This window comes from Cornus florida, unplaced genomic scaffold, assembly GCF_030987335.1.
Source record: "Cornus florida cultivar Cherokee Brave unplaced genomic scaffold, ASM3098733v1 CherokeeBrave_3.0.0_Hap2_Chr09, whole genome shotgun sequence".
Classification (NCBI taxonomy): Eukaryota; Viridiplantae; Streptophyta; class Magnoliopsida; order Cornales; family Cornaceae; genus Cornus; species Cornus florida.
The window spans coordinates 75,104,241-75,119,929 of NW_026775579.1; positions in this window are offsets into that span (position 1 = coordinate 75,104,241).

Here is a 15,689-nt window from a genome sequence, read left to right on the forward strand (position 1 = left end):
GGTTCAACTGAGCAGGCTGAGTTCCCAACTTAGTTGGCTGAGTTGGTGCTGAAGTCGTCTTCTTCGTCTGCTCAGCCTCTGTAAACCCTAAAACTCCATAGTTAAAGCCTCTAAGCTTCAACCTAAGTCTCATACGTCCATACTAAATTATTTTAGATGTTTTAACATGCAAAGATTAAACTTAAACATCAATTATGCATTAAAAATTCCAGAATCATTCAAAACAAGAATATAAAACTAAAAATATACAATCCTTTGTTTAAGTTCAATTAAGCATGCATAATACTTCAGTTTAATTGTTTAAGTCTCCGGGAATATCCTAGGCATGTATAAAAACACAGATCAAAGGGAGAGAGTAAAAGAAGAACTTTCCTTAGGATTTCAGATTGAAAATCCCAAATCTCCTTCTCTGTGTTCTTCCTCTGATTCCGGCGACCTTGGTTGCCCTCGAACCTTTTGCTGCTCGGTTTTAACCCCACGAACAGCCTCTCCTTCTTCCTCCTAGGGTTTGACCTTGAACCCTTGGCCAAAGCCTCCTTCTTTTTCCTCACGTTTTCCTCTCTGTATCTCTCTGCCTCTAAGTATAAAATATATCACGTATATGAAAATCTAGCCTCCCACAGACCTATACTATTATATATATACTAATCCAATATTACCCTAATCCAAATCAAACCCTAAGTCTGCCTTAAGGAAAAATATAAGGAAAAAGGAAAATAAAAATAATATATATATATATATATATATATATAACCCTAAGTTTGTTATAAAACTCACGTGAATAAGCATACATATATATATATATATATATATATATATATATATATATATATATATACTATATAATCTTCTAACTATATATATAATATATATCTGACTATAGTTAAATTACTATTAACTATTTATAATACTAATGAATATAAAATCCTTATATACATATATATCCATATATATATGTACATCCATCCATGGGTAAACATTCGTACCCAACCAACTCCTATCCAAGTAGTCCATGTGACCCATTGGGTTGGTCCATTACTACTATTTATATTCAACTCCTTTAAAATAAAATACAACATAAAACAATTAAATGATTAAATCCAAATAAATAACTACAATTAAATCACACATCAATTTAGCAAGTAAAACACCCAATTAATTAACTACACAAGTACTTAATTAATTCAAATAAATCATATAAGCAATTAAGATAATAAACATATAATCATGTAGCCACATAAATACCTAGCCACGTAAGCACATAATCACATAATTAAATTCCCTTTTTATCCTTTTGAAAATGTAATAAAATAAATAATTAAATTCCCTTGTTATCCTTTTGAAAACTAGGGGTATTACAATTAGTTAACGGGCCGGGTTAAGTTCTTTGTGCATAATTCATGTTAAACTGATGTTGGTAATTGAACAAGGAATTCAATGGGTTCAGGAACCTGCTGGGACTTAGTTTAAACATCTAAGTATTTTAGGAATGGATGGCAGACCGTCGGAAAACCGCCGGAGTTGGAAGAGACGAAGAACAGAAGGAGAGCCGGCTCCCGTTGGAGCCCCAAACGAAAGAGCAGGCTCCCTCGATAAGGGAGCCGGCTCTAGAGACCATGGAGGCAGCTCCCCATGGTGGGCAGCCGACTCCAAGCTTTAGAGAGCAGGCTCTCTCTAATTTTCTCATTTTTTTGGTTTTTCGGCGATAGTTTGGGCTACGAGGCTTGGATTTTGGGATTTTTAGATTCTGTTAAGAGTATATTAGGGGTTTTTAGTATGTTCTAAGGCCATATTAAAACTTCCAAGGGTTGGTTGATGTGCATTAAAACACTAGGGTATATAGTGAAACATTACATAAATCGTTACGTGCAAATCTGGATACTGTTATTGGAGATGAAAAGTTTTAATTACTTATGATTAATTTAGCAGTTTATTGTGGATGGTTACACCCTGCTAAATATGGAACAGCGGTAGGAATAAGCATGCGTAAATTTAACTGTTGCTGGCTACGGATTTAAATGACGGTTATCAGTTAACGACTTATTTTATTTAGTATTGGTTTGGTATAAAAAGTAAACATGTGAATTTATATGTTTTGTTATGCTAACTTGGAATTAATTGATGTTCACATGCATGATATGTATAGTCAATTATTGGATTTTGGAAAGTAATATGTATAAGCCTGTTAATTTATAAAATTTTATTATGCTTAATGTGGAACAATTGATGCCTATATTTAATATATTATTATCAATTGTGGACTTTATGGAATAGTTGGTATCTACATATATGGTTGTATTATCAACTGCTGGATGATGGATTGTATGCACCGGTATGGGACGGTAGCATGTCTAGGTTTAGATTAGCTCAAATTGTTAAATCCTACCTATATCGGAATAAGGGAATGGATTATATAAATAAAATTCTACTTATAATTAAGTCAAAGAAGTTGCATAAACTGAACGACTAATTGGATTACTTGCTATTTATGTTAAGTCAAAGAAGCTGCACAAGCTCAATGACTAACCGGACTTACTTTGGATAGATGGGATGGACTTTAAATATATATACTTATGGTACCACAATCTAAGCTTGAGTATCAGAGTTGTCAGTTAGGGAGCGTATATGCAGTAGGATGCGTAGCTGGATATGATAGGTTAAGGTATACCTTGTTAGGCTTAGGTACTCATACCCACTTAGGTGCGCTTTGCATATTGTCTTCTATTTAGGTTGAGACCCCCTGCATAGTCCAGTGAGAGCCCTGTAATGTGGATATATATATATATATATATATATATATATATATATACGGACTATATAGCTATTGTTGAGTTGGTTAGAATATATATGCGTATCGAGTCTCTGTTTGGATTGTATTAGGATAGAACTTGTTCGTGGGCCTGACCCACTTCTATTTTTCAAGTACTCGTCAGTTCCAGACTTAGACCTGATCGTGCTGAGCAGAGATTACTACTAACTCTTCCGACGACGTAGGACTTCTCTCCATGGTTTAACTTTGAATGTCTTTTAGCTAGTTATATTTCAGTTTGAATTTTCATATTAGGTCCAATGGATGGATTCCCGAGTTGTTTAAACTGTTGGAGGTTTTGGAGTTTAAGTATTTAATTTTTAAAGGATTCTATTTTAGATTTCTTCCAGCTGTTAATTATTTATTTCATATTCAGTTTTGTAATCTGTGTTCATTTAAAATACTTTAATTATTTGATATTCCCTCGGGTTTGGGCTTGAGCTCGATCAACCCGTGTCTCGGATCCGAGGGGTATCATAGTTAGTATCAGAGCACTCCAGGTTCAAGTGTCTCTAGGATGTTTCGTACTAAGATTTCCGCATAGCGTTTTCTCTTGATTAGAGCTTAAGTTTAAGTTTCATTGTATTCCTTTATGGTTCGGTTTAAATCATTCTGATGTCTGTTCTTTCCTTGTTAATAGATGGTTAACGCTAGGAAAGGACAGAACCTACAAGGGAACAGGCAGTAAAGGAGAGCGGCACGTAGGCAACAAGATCGCCTATAGCGTCAGCTAATGGAGGAAGAACAACATTTGCTTGGGTTTCAGGATGATGGTCAGTTTCAGGTGGAGTAAAAGGGAGTTCAGCAGACTCAGGATCAGAAAAAAGATCCAGAGTATCCTCCTCACCTCAATGACCTCATTGCTTGGGCTACAGAAGTAGAGGTAATGGCTGCACTTCGGAATTAGCCTCAGGTACAGCCGACACTATTACCAGCACTGGTTGTTCAGACTGATACATGGGAGAAGGCTAGGAGTTCTTTCATAATGGGGAGCCCGCCTGAATTCATAGGTTCCACCAATGCGAAAGCAGCTCATCAGTGGAAGAAGGATATCGAGCGACATCTTCAATTGGTTCAGTGCAAGGAGGTTCAGAAATAGATGCTTGCTACCTTCAACATGGTCGGGGATGTACTACAATGGTGGGAGTCAGTTACCACCATAGAGGAGAGGGTGTCATTGACTTATGATCAGTTTAGTGCACATTTTGATGAGAAATACTTCCCTTATGCAGTCAGGACAGCTATGAAGACAGAGTTTCTTAATCTGCAGCAGGGGAACATAACAGTGGCAAAGTATGAGCAGCAATTTACGCGCTTATCTCTTTTTGCTCCAGATGAGGTGGATACAGAGGAGAAGAAGCGCAACAGTTTTGTTAAGGGACTAATGTGGTCTATCAGGAAAGTTATTACAGGTAATCCAGCCTATACTACTTATGCTCAGGTGGTAGACGTCACTCTACAGCAGTATTAGTTGACCATGGACTTCAGACAGGCCAAGGGTGAGAAGGGGGTGACAGAGACTCTGCAAATTAGTCAGCTGAGAAAGGGAATAGCAACGGTGACTGACAGAATGACAAAGGAAAATTCCAGGGACAGCAGTCTTGGAAGAAGCATAAGGGTGGTCCGGATGCTCATAGGGATGGGGCACCTGTTCAGTGACAGTAGAATGGGGGACCACAGGCAGGACAGGGTCAGCCACAGGCTAACCAACAGAGGAGGCCATTCGGCACTTTCCAGGGTAGTTGCTACACTTGTGGAGAGTATGGACACACTTCCAGGCTGTGTCCTAAAGCAGGATAGGGATGAGACAGCATGTGCAGCAGGGGCAGAGGGCGCTAGTGCCTTTACCAGCTCCACAGGTTCCACGGATTCAAGGACAGACACATCTGGCATTACCGGCACCGCCGCAGCCTCAGGGGCAGGCACTGTAATTGTTGCATTACGACAAGGTTTTCAACCCCATGCCGCAGGATATTCAGGCACTCAGGCTGTTGAGGGTAAGTTTCTTATTCATGGTTCATTGGGACATGTTTTATTTGATACGAGTGCTACACACTCGTTTGTATCTCGATCTTTTGTTATTTTATCTGGGATGATGACGCGGGTATGTGATAGACCTCAGAGTATTTCTACACTTTTGGGAATACAACCATTTTACATGAGAGTGATGGGCCTGTGACATTAAATATTGGAAGGCTCAGATATCTAGCCAATCTACTGGTCCTGAATATGCACACTTATGATGTGACACTTGGGATGGATTGGTTATCTCACTACCATGCCCAAGTTAATTGTTATGATAGGTTTGTTGTGTTTACCATACCTGGTTAGAATCTGTACGTCGTCGCTATGCCACGTTCTAACGGGGTTAATAACACTTATTTGTTTCATGCGGAGGAGGAAACGGAAGAAGAGGTTACTGTGTCATTGGATTGCATACCAATTGTACAGGACTTTCCGGATGTTTTTCAGGAGATTCCAGGGTTGCCACCTAGTCGAGAGATCGATTTTATGATTGATTTAGCTCTAGGCACTACACCTACTGCTAGGGCACCATACATGATGGCACTAGTAGAGATGCGAGAGTTGAGGGATCAGATTCAGCAATTACTTAGCCAGGGTTTTATTCGTAGGAGCACTTCACCCTGGGGAGCACCGGCTTTGTTTGTGAAGAAAAAGGATGGTTCACTTCGCCTGTGTATAGATTACAGGGAGTTGACAAGGTTACTATTCGTAACAAGTACCTTTTTACCCAGGATTGATGATCTTTTTGATCAATTGAATGGAGTCACGTACTTTTCTAAGATTGATCTGCGTTCTGGATATCATCAACTTTGGGTTAGGGAGCAGGATGTTCCGAAGACAGCGTTTCTCACTAGATACAGATCTTATGAGTTTCGAGTGATGCCGTTCGGGTTGACTAATGCACCAGCGGTCTTTATGGATTTAATGAATAGATTCTTTAGGGCTTACTTAGATCAATTTGTCATTGTCTTCATAGATGACATTTTAATTTATTCTAGGTCTAAGGACGATCATGTTAGGTATCTTTGGATTGTGTTGCAAATGTTTCGTGAACACCAGTTATACCCCAAGTTCAAGAAATGTGAATTTTGGCAGCGGGAGGTGAAGTTTTTGGGTCACGTGGTGTCAGAAAGGGGAATAGCGGTGGATCCAACTAAGGTTTCTGCAGTGGTTGAGTGGGGGCAGCCTACTTCACCTACCGAGATCCGGAGTTTCCTCGAATTGGCAGGATATTATCGTAGATTCATTCAGGGGTTCTGTAATACCCTTAATTTTACAAAGGATAGTCTTGGTATTTCATTAATTGGTTAATTGTTATTTTTTTAATGGTTAATTGTTTAATTGCTTGATTGGTTGCATTATTTGACCTACTTGTGATTATTTGACTTATGTGTTAGTTTACTTGATTCTTGATTTATTGATAATTGATTATTTAATTGTTTTGATTTAATTGATATTTAATTAATTAATTGTTTTAATTTAATTGTTGTAAATTGACGTGATGTAATTTAATTTATTTAGTTGTAACATAACTATAGGGTTGGTTGCATATATAGTATACACATAAGTAACCGACAAAATTTTTAACCTAGATTGTTCTATGGGGCCGAGTAGTTCATGTTTAGGGTTTAATTGAACTTAAGGTTAGTGGCCTATAAATATACGAGTAATAGTTTGACTAGGGTTTTAGAAAACTATCACGATATAGTAAGGGCTGAGGGACTTGGAGACGGCTGGGAAGAAATAGAGAGCAAACAAAGGATTCGCCGAAAATTTGAAACGAACATTGGTGTAAGGCAAGTTCTATCCTTACTCTCTCTCTTGGGCTTTGTGTTCTTTGCATTCTTAAACAATTTTAGGATTAATTGAATCAATTAAAAACATTCTCTGTTCGTGCTTAAACTGAAACTTATCAGTATGTTTTAATGCTTTGTAAAACTATTAAAAACATAATGTTTGCTTGCATAAATCCTTGTTTAAAGCCATGTATGTAATGTTAACTGGACTTAAGCATGGCTTGGGAGTGTACTGGGATTGGGTTGCAGCCTTTAGAAGTCATGGCGTGAGGTAGTAGAGGTGTAAAATGGAGACAAAAGGCGAAGAGAAGAGGCAGAGAGGGGGAGAGTCGGCTCTCCCTTGGAGAGAGCAGGCTCCCTTTGATGGGAGGTGGCTCCCAAGGGTGTGGGAGCCGGCTCCAAGGGTAAAAGACCTAGCTCCACATTTGTTTAAAGTAGGCGCTTGCTCCAATTTTCTTTTTCTTTTTTTTTTCTTTTTTTTTTTTTTTTTTTTTTTTTTTTTTTTTTTTTTTTGTTTTCTGCTAGTTTTTGCATGCAATGATGTTTTCTGGAGTTTTCAGGATGTGTTTAGGATTGGATGTGAAAGGTCTAATTGAAGCATATGGTTGAATTAAGGCTCCAGATGTAGTGTTAATTAATCTAATTACCTGGAATTGCTTGGATAGTAGAGGAATTAATCAGATAATTACACTGTGATTAGATTAGGAAAACTAGTAAAGTTTAACTCTCTGCATTAGTAATCTTTTGAGACGGATAATATAATTGTAACATATTTAACTGTGTACCATGATCATGTATTTGAATAATACATGGGTAAGATGTGTTAGTGTTGAATGGAATTAAGTTTTAAATTTAACACTAATGGGATTTTGTAAAACAACCTAAACTAAGCATGTATATATACATACTGTAATTCTGTCTTGATGCTTGCATTAATACTATTAGTACCAACTGTTGGAGGAATGGACTTTGTTGATGTTTACTCTAAATGTCTGTAATATCAATTGTTAAGTGTTGAATGATAATTTGAGATAATTCTATCATTATATCAGATTTAATAAAACAACCTAAACTGAGTAGGTTTGTATATATATGGTGACTATATTTCTTGATGCTTACATTATGACTGTTAGTATCAGTGTTGGATATACAACTAAACATGTTTATGTATATAGCTGATTCTGTTTATTGATGCTTACACTATGCCTGTTAGTATCAGTGATGGAGTTATGGATTTAGTTGATGTTTATTGTAATTGTTGATATTATCAACTGCTAGATAATTGGATAGTATACACCGGTATGGGACGGTGGTATACTAGGGACGGTTTGGTTTCAAAATACCAAAACCTACCTACTTTAGATTAAGAATTGGATTAACTAAAAGTTAAGTCCTATTGATTGTAGTGTCATGGCAACGACTAGTTGAGCGGCACTACTAGGATTCAGGATGGATTTTAAATATATTGTTATGGTACCTCGATATGAGCTTGAGTCTCAAGATCGACAGTTAGGGAGCGTATATCTATTGGGATGCATAGCTGGATACGATGGTTAGAGGTGTACCCTATTTAGGTTTAGGTACACATGCCCACTTCGTGTGCGTTTTAGCATGTTATCTCTATTTAGGTTGAGATCGGCCTGTGCTCCAGTGAGAGTCCTTTAGTGTGACTATATATATATTTACGGACTATTAGCTATTGTTGAATTGTTTAGGGTGTACATACGTATCAGGCCTCTGTTTGGATTGTAGTAGTATAGAACTTGCGCGTGGGCCTGACCTACTTCTATTTTTCAGGTACACGACAGTTCCAGTCTTAGACGTGTTCGTGCTAAGCAGAGGTTTCTACTCACTCTACCGATGATGTAAGATTTCTCTCCGTAACTTATCAGGATGTTCTTTCAGTTGTTCTATTTCAGTTTGGATTTTTACTAAGGGTCCACTAGAGTTGGATTCCCGAGTTGTTAAACTTATGGAGTTTTGGATTATCAGATTTTCAGTATTTAATTTTTTAAAGGATTTATATTTAGTTTCTTTCAGCTTAAATTTTATTTCTTAATTCAATTTGTATTCTGTGTTCATTATAAAATATTAATTGTTTGATATTCCCTCGGGTTTGGGCCTAGGCCTGATCAACCCGTGTCTCGGATCCGAAGGGTATCACAGGTTCTCGAAGATAGCGAGACCACTTACTCATTTGACTAAAAAGGGTGTACAGTTCGTGTGGGATGAACATTGTCATAAAGTTTTTGATGAGCTGAAGACTAAGTTAACCCCTGCACCATTTTTGTCTACCCCACAGAGCGGGACAGAGTATCTTGTCTACACAGATGCTTTTTACAGGGTGTTGGATGTGTTTTGATACAGAAGGAGCGATCGATTTCGTATGGATCTCGTAAGCTTAAGCCACACGAGCTTAATTATCCAACACATGATTTGAAGTTGGCAGCTGTAGTCTTTGCTTTACATATTTGGAGGCGTTATCTGTTAGGTGAGTCCTTCAGATTATTTAGCGATCATAAGAGCCTACAGTATTTGTTCACTCAGCGAAAGCTAAATATGAGACAGCGCAGATGGTTGAAGTATGTGAAAGACTATCACTTCTCTATACAGTACCATCCAGGGAAAGCGAATGTGGTGGCGGATGCACTTAGTCTTCGACCTGTTGCTAGCCTTTCTGCGCTATTCACTACTAAGTGGGACGCTTTGAAGACAGTGGATGAGTTGTCGGATGCTTTCATGGCTTGCATGGTAGTTACACCTTCTACCATTCACAAGGTTTTGAAGGCACAACTCGCGGATTAGCATTGTATTAACAAAGTTGTAGAGATAGCTTCCGGTGAGGTCCCATTTTACTATGTTGTTGAGGTACAAGGGACGGTTGGTGGTACCTTCTGTTGATGATTTGAAGAAGGATGTGATGACTGAGACTCACCACTCTGAGTTTTCTGTTCATCCAGGATGCGACAAGATGTATCAGGATATGAAGTGTCAGTTTTAATGGGCAGGTATGAAAAAGGACATTGCTATTTTCGTCTCTCGATGTAGTACTTGTCAGATGGTCAAGATTGATCGTCAAAGGCCGCCAGGAGCTCTACAGCCACTGCCGATACCGGAATGGAAATGGGAGAGCATTTCTATGGATTTCGTGGATGGATTGCCTAATTCCTTCAAGGATCACAATTCCATTTGGGTCATTGTGGACAGATTGACTAAATTAGCTCATTTTTTTCCTATTTGCAATGACTTCACCTCGGAGCAGTTGGCGAGACTTTACATTTCAGAGATTGTAAAACTGCATGACATTCTATTGTCTATTATATCGGACAGGGACTCGAGCTTTGTGTCAGGATTTTGGAAAAGTTTCCAGCAGGCTTTGGGTACAGAGTTGCATCTTAGCACTGCTTATCATCCTCAAACTGATAGACAAACTGAGAGGGTTAATTAAATCATGGAGGATATGCTTCGGTCGTGTGTTCTTGATTTCAAGGGCCATTGGGAGGATTTTTTGCCGCTTGTAGAGTTTGCATATAACAATAGTTTTCAGAAGACTATTGGGATGGCACCATTTGAGGCATTGTACGGCCGACCATGTCGATCGCCTGTTTGTTGGATGGAGGTTGGCGAGAACAGATTCTTGGGTCCTGAGTTCATTAAGGATACTTTTGAGAAAATCGCTCTTATTCGAGATCGCATGTGTACTGCCCACAGTAAGTAGAAAAGTTATGCGGATCGTCGCACACGTGCTTTGGAGTTTCAGGTTGAGGATCAGGTTGTACTAAAAGTGGATTCTATGAAGGGTGTAATGCGTTTTGGGAGGAAAGGGAAGTTGTCTCCGCGATTTGTCAGTCCATTCATGATTACGGATCGAGTTGGAGTTGTCGCTTATCGTTGGCACTTCTGGATAATTTGGATCGTGTGCATAATGTGTTTCATGTTTCCATATTACGGAATTTCTGCGAGATGAGGATCGGTATCAGCATATCAATGTTGGGGAGATTGAGTTGCAACCAGATACAACATTTGGAGCCACCGTGTCGTATTGTCGACCGTAGGGATCAAATCCTTTGTAACAAGGTTATCACTTTAGTTCATGTCCAGTGGAGTCATCACAATGAGTCTGAGTCTACTTGGGAATGGGAGGATGTCATTCGCTCGCAGTTTCATAAAATATTGGACGAAGGTAAAAGCGAATTCCGAGGACGAAATTCATTTTGTTAAGGGGAAAGAATGTAATACCCCTAATTTTAAAGGATAGTCTAGGTAGTTTATTTTGAGATTATTGTAATTTTGCATTCTTATGTGGTTATTTGGCTATTTGTTTGGTTTTTTTATTTGTTGTTAATTAATTGAATAATCGTAGTATTTTGTTTTATTTAATTAATTGAATTACTTGATTAATGGTGTTATTAAATGGAATTAATTATTTTTATAGAACTTATTGTTTTCCTTTAATTGAATTAATTGTTAATGGTTTAATTTAGTATTCATTGATTTATTATAATTGTTTAAATACATTAATGGGATTAAGTTAGGGTTTTGGTTTTTTTCACCCTATAGCCGACCTCGTTTTTCCATCTAGTATTAGGACTAGAATTAGGGTAACCTTATGGGCCTATAAGTACATGTCTTAAAGTTCTGCCTAGGGTTTTAGAACCCTATTCATGATTGTGGAGGCAGAGAGAAAACAGAGGGGGCAAACAGAACATTCGTCGGAGAATTGAGGAAGACGTCGGTGTAAGGTTTCGGATTGAGATCTAAAAGCAAGTTCTAATCCTAACTCCTTCCCTTTGGCTCATGTTCTTTGCTTGTCTAACTCAATTCCAAGAACAGAGAAAGATTAAAATCAATTTATTACACATGTTTGCATTATTTGTATCAATATGTGTTCATAAACTATTAACTTCGTGTTTTACATTCTTTGTACATAATTCATTACTTAAATTGATGTCAGTTGATGAATAATGAATTTTACTAGTTCTGAAACACGTGGGGAAATATTAGAATTAATCTGGTTCGGTTGGTTGAACGTCTTAAAACAGTACGTGTTCTTGATTAGTTAACGGGCCGGGTTAAGTTCTTTGTGCAAAATTCATGTTAAACTGATGTTGGTAATTGACCAAGGAATTTAATGGGTTCAGGAACCTGATGGGACTTAGTTTAAACATCTAAGTATCTTAGGAATGGAGGGCAGAAGGTCGGAAAACCGCTGGAGTTGGAAGAGACAAAGAACAGAAGGAGAGCCGGCTCCCGTTGGAGGGGAGCAAGCTCCCCAAATGAAAGAGCAGGTTCCCTCAGGGAGCTATCTCTAGAGACCATGGAAGCGGCTCCCCATGGTGGGGAGCCAGCTTCAAGCTTTAGAGAGCAGGCTCTCTCTTTGAGGGAGCAGGCTCTCTCCAATTTTCTCATTTTTTTGGTTTTTCGACGACAGTTTGGGCTACGAGGCTTGGATTTTGGGATTTTAGATTCTGTTAAGAGGTATATTAGGGGTTTTTAGTATGTTCTAAGGCCATATTAAAACTTCCAAGGGTTAGTTGATGTGTATTAAAACACTAGGGTTTATAGTGAAACATTACATAAATCGTTACATGCAAATCTGGATACTATTATTGGAGATGAAGAGTTTTAATTACTTATGATTAATTTAGCAGTTTACTGTGGATGGTTACACCCTGCTAAATATGGAACAGTGGTAGGAATAAGCATGCGTAAATTTTACTACTGCTCGTTACAGATTTAAATGACGGTTATCAGTTAACGACTTATTTTATTTAGTGTTGGTATGGTATAAAAGTAACCATGTGAATTTATATGTTCTATTATGCTAACTTGGAATTAATTGATGTTCACATGCATAATATGTATAGTCAATTATTGGATCTTGGAAAGTAATATGTATAAGCCTGTTAATTTATAAAAATTTAATAATGCTTAATATGGAACAATTGATGCCTATATTTAATATATTATTATCAATTGTGGACTTTATGGAATAGTTGGTATTTACATATATGGTTGTATTATCAACTACTGGATGATGGATTGTATGCACCGGTATGGGACGGTGGCATGTCGAGGTTTGGATTAGCTCAAATTGCTATATCCTACCTATATCGGAATAAGGAAACAGATTATATAAATAAAATTCTACTTATAATTAAGTCAAAGAAGTTGTACAAGCTGAATGACTAATTGGATTACTTGATATTTATGTTAAGTCAAAGAAGTTGCACACACTGAATGACTAACCGGACTTACTTTGGATAGATGGGATGGACTTTAAATATATATACTTATGGTACCACGATCTGAGCTTGAGTCTCAGAGTTGTCAGTTAGGGAGCGTATATGCAATATGATGCGTAGCTAGATATGATAGGTTGAGGTATACCTTGTTAGGCTTAGGTACTCATGCCCACTCAGGTGCGCTTTGCATGTTGCCTTCTATTCAGGTTGAGACCCCCTGCATAGTCCAGTGAAAGCCCTGTAGTGTGGATATATATATATATATATATATATATATATATATATATATATATATATACGGACTATATAGCTATTGCTGAGTTGGTTAGAATGTATATACGTATCGAGTCTCTGTTTGGATTGTAGTAGGATAGAACTTGTTCATGGGCCTGACCCACTTCTATTTTTCAGGTACTCGTCAGTTCCAGACTTAGACCTGATCGTGCTGAGCAGAGATTACTACTCACTTTTCCAACGACGTAGGACTTCTCTCCATGGTTTAACTTTGAATGTCTTTTAGCTAGTTATATTTTAGTTTGGATTTTCGTATTAGGAGTCCAATGGATGGATTGCCGAGTTGTTTAAACTGTTGGAGGTTTTTGATTTTAAGTATTTAATTTTTAAAGGATTATGTTTTAGATTTCTTCCAGCTGTTAATTATTTATTGTATATTCAATTTTGTAATCTGTGTTCATTTAAAATACTTTAATTGTTTGATATTCCCTCGGGTTTGGGCTTAGGCCAGATCAACCCGTGTCTCGGATCCGAGGGGTATCACAGTTAGGGTTGGGAACACCGGAATCAAACTCGTTTGAGCTTCCGTCCCGTTATTGATCAGGCGATGGATATGGGGCATCGGGGTCTTAAACTGGTACCTAAATCGAAACCCATCTGATGAAATCAGGAGAACAATTGGGTGGTTGAGTTTGGTGAGAAGACGAGTAAAATTTTCAATTGATTCAGAGGTTTGATTGGGGTAGGATTGAGATTGAGATTTAGTTGGAGAAAAAGAAGAAGACAAAGGAGAAGGCGTTGGAGATAGCGACGGAGGTGGTGAGGATGAGAGAGATGATGATGACGGCGACAGTGGTGGATTTGGAGGGAAGGGTTCAGGAGGTGACGGTGTTGAAGGACAGAAGAGTTGTGGTTTGATTTGGTGGATCTTTTTCTTCGTGGGTTTTGATTGGTGTCGGCTTATTATTATTTGAGGCCAAGATAGAGAGAGAATCAAAACCCATGGGGAAAGAGAGAAAGGTCGTCTTCCTTAATGGGTTTAGAGATTTCAAGATTCTGTGAACTAGGTTGTGTTTTACTCTTTCAGAAGAATCTGTGATCTTCTTCTGGGTTATATATCGTTATTGTACAGAGGAAGAGGGAGAAAATGGGGTCGATTCTAAAGAGAGAAAAGGAAAGGTTGGCTGGGCATGAACACAATTGGCCTAAAAAATTTATAGGCTTTGTTTTGGTGAATTAATGAAATGGGGGTAGCATGGCAATTTGGCTCAAACAGTGAAAGGTTATTTTGGGTAACAAACTATAGTGAACAGTGAAAGTTTATGTCCGCATCATCAATTTGGTCAACTTCATTTTTTAGAAACTATAGGACTTTGACTACATAATATTGTAAATATAGGCCCATAATTACATTTATATGTAAAAATCCTTATAAAATACGAGAACTCTAAAGAGACTTTTTGCCCTCCATCAATATAGCCCACATATTGGCGATAGATTTCCAAAAGTCTACATGCCCATTAATTTAATCTCACACACATACTCTTCTCTCTAACCTTCTCAATGATTATCAAACCTTTTTAAGCGTCCTTTCATCTCTCACCTAATAACTTCACAAACACCGAGAATGCCACCAACATCACCAGAGCTCCCACAATCAGATGGTGCATATTTCTCAGCGGTTTCAGAGACCCCGTAATCGTACACACCGTTGGCAAAAAATCATCCACCTTAAAAAACCACGTTTCCAGAATCTCCGCACATTTTTTCCACAACAACGGGTACAAAAAAAAAAAAAAAAAAAGTGATTATGGTGGTGGTTGCCGCCGTTCATTTCATCCTCGGCGTAGATTCTGTTTACCACAAATTCAACGATTTTCCCACGCGGTGGTATAATCTGCCAAGTGATGATAGTGGGTGTGGCTAGAATTTGACCATCATTTGTGGCAAAGTTGGTGGCGCCACTGATTGACATCGCCAGAGGGTAAACAATAAAAGAATTGATGATTAATTAAGAACAAAATTGAGAAAAAAGTTTAAAAGATAGAGTGAAGTATTGGACCACAGAGAAGAGGCGGTGATGCACGTGAGGGTGGTGTTTTCGGTTACGATTTTCTCACATACTAGAAGTTTGATTTGTTTTCTCTTTCTAGAAGTTGTACTTATGGTGTCACACAGAGATATGGGATCAAAATGGATAGCAAGAAGAGAGGTTCATCCGCTGTTAGAGCATCACCAACAGTTGTGTTTATATATATTTTATTTTTGTGTAAATCTGATGTGTCATGATAGATTTACACAAAAAAATTATTTTTTGTGTAAAAATATATCCTTCAATAACAACCAACCATGTGTTATGTCAGAACTCACATAACTTTTACAAACCTACTTAATATAGATTTGATTCTTTAATGTAATGAGAAAGTAAGGTTGATTCTTTAATGTAATGAGAAAGAGGGAGTAGAAAGGAATTATTCTGATATGGCTATGTAAAAAGGTTGTGTAAAATTTACATACACAATAATTTTACACATTGATAACGTGGCAGTGTATATATCTTAACACACTAATGAAGATAAA